Genomic DNA, 2545 nt, shown 5'->3' on the forward strand with positions numbered 1-2545 from the left:
TAGAGTAGGGGACAAGTTACATCTCTGCCTAAAACCTCCCCCTGAAGTGAAGAGATCAGTCCTTTTATTGCCAATTTTTATTCCACATTTATTATTTGCATAAATTAATTTAATTATGTCATAAATTCAGTGACTCTGTCTCTCTCTCTCACTCCCTCTTTCACTCACTCCCTCTCTTATTGAAGTTTTACGTGTTTTTATTCAGAGATCCAACCGGAACAACAAGCAGTAGAACAACAAGCAGACACTAGAGGGCAGTACAGCACATTAGTGACACCCATTGTCAAATTACTGTATTACAACATCTCTCACACTCACTGTCTCTCTCTCACATACACACACTCTCTCTCCCTCTCTCGCTCACTCTGTCTCTCTCTCACACACACACAAACACACCCTCTCTCTCTTTCAATCTCACTCACTCACTCACTCTGTCTCTCACACATACACACACTCTCTCCTTCTCTCTCCTTCTCTCTCTCTCTCTCTCTCTCTCTCTCTCTCTCACTCACTCACTCACTCACTCTGTTTGCATTCAAATAATTAAAAGGAAGGACATGTCACCGAGATGCCACTAGACACAGTGTCAGGAATGGTGTCTGGTATTATGAAACAGGACACTAGATGATTATGGCAGTTTAAGAGGTGGGGAGAGGGCGACGCCGCGGCTGGTAGTGACTGGGAGAGATTGCTCGTGATTTCATAAAGGACGGGTTCAGATGCGTACCTTACGCAGGATAGCGGAGACGGTCTCCTCCTCGTCATCATTCACAGCGGCGTTCTGCGTGTTGCTCATCTGGTTCAGGTTTACGCAAAGCACAAAATAAAGTACTGTTTGAGTGCGATAATGCTGTACATTTTCCCTAAGGTCTAACCTGTAATGAAGCTGGTGTCATTCTGTTCTTCATTCATCATTCATCTAATTCAACAGCTTCATTATCTAGAAAGCTGCTGTTTGTTTGTCGAGGGATTGTCTGGGACTGCCTCTGGGGATGGTCTCACGTTTTAATTGCATTTTGCTAAACACCACATCTATGCAAGATGTATTTATGCATACCTCCTTGTCGAACAAAATAACCAGACCAGTTCATGCTTTGTAAAGGAAGACACGCTACGCACACCCAACACGTGTTCATGTCAGTATTTACCTTCAGAGACGAGCGGAGTTTCGTTTCAAGTGGGAAAGTCTGTGCGTCTGCCATAAAATTTTCCACTAAAACGGCCACTCGGTGCCTTGAGAATACACGGCGTGACTACGGCGAAAACAGGCAAACTCGATCCCTCAGATAAAATTCAATACGGACAAGTTAACCGGGCAGAAACCGATGTGAAAGTTGTTCACTGTAGTAGGTGTTTCTTAATAACATGTCATAATTCAACTTATACGACGTTCGTTGTTAACTACTGTATATCACAATTTAATTTCGTAAAATGTTGTTTTAATTTGGCTTTAGCGTTTTTATGCACGAATCCAGCAGGGACGGCAGATTATATCAGAGTAGAATGCATCCAAACCATCATAGCTGATTTGACACTCTGACAGCACAAGAACGCTTCTCAACTTCTTTATTTTCAGAGCATCTTCAGATGTTTCGAGCGTAATACTTTACTGTGTAGCATGTGTTGTTCTTGAAATACTATTTTCATGTTAGGTAATAACCATAATTACTAGAGAGAAAATTAAATCAATGCAGATGTGACAGGTTAAAATGATATACTTATGGTCTGACAAGTGTGAAAAGATTGTAATGTCATGGTCTGTACTAAGATTAGAATGCTGTTATGAGGTTTAAGAAAAGATCAAATGGTCATGGGAAACAATTCATAAGATGTGTTTTAAAATGGGTTAAAAACGGTATGTTTACAAAGGGTTAAAACACTAAAAAGTGTCCGTTAGTCTGAGACCGATTACTCTAGCCTCCACCTATATACTAGGGGATTCGCGGTATTTTCTTCATTACAGTAAACCATTACTGAAGGAAACACCACTCTTATCACACTCGTGATTATTTCTCCCCTTATTCAGGTGTGTTGATGATATTTCACTGTTAAATGTGTCATGATAATTATTCTAACGTGTTGAGAATGTTTTTGAGTGTTTATATACGAATTCTGGGTAAGTAAAGGAAAGTTTGGCAAAGTATGGTAACGAGTGTCCAGCTTCGCTAGATAATTTAGTTAGTTAGTTAATAAGGGCCTGAATGCAAAGCTCTGAATGTAAGTAGAAATGCATGTGATGTTTCTGTCGCTTTGAAGTAGAAACCACGGTCGCGCACAAGATTGTGTCCACGGGATACGGTTTAGTCGGTGAATGAAGCACAAATTTGAATCGGGAAACGGCAACGTTAATTTACTTCAAGCTAGTGGTTGCTTCTCGCGTGCGCGTTTTTTCCCTAATTTTGAGCGGTATCTTTCTAGTTTGCTAAACAAGATGCACACTGAAATTAGCTAGGTTTATATCGTTGTAATGTTAAATTGCCTACACATGCTGGCTAGGTTGACTTATTTCACAGACTGTTCAGTACATGGAAAATACAGGGTTTTA

General features: G+C 40.4%; 1 protein-coding gene across 1 annotated transcript in view; it reads right to left on the reverse strand.

Moving 5' to 3' along the window:
• The window catches only part of LOC133132865 (hexokinase-2-like), a 47802-nt gene extending 47010 nt beyond the window's left edge, over positions 1 to 792 (reverse strand). The window contains exon 1 of the mRNA XM_061248647.1: positions 728 to 792. The gene's annotated coding sequence lies outside the window, so the exon portion shown is untranslated. The remainder of the gene's footprint in view (positions 1 to 727) is intronic.
• Positions 793 to 2545: the final 1753 nt, after the last annotated feature.

The sequence above is a fragment of the Conger conger genome, chromosome 7, assembly GCF_963514075.1.
Source record: "Conger conger chromosome 7, fConCon1.1, whole genome shotgun sequence".
NCBI classification, from domain to species: Eukaryota; Metazoa; Chordata; class Actinopteri; order Anguilliformes; family Congridae; genus Conger; species Conger conger.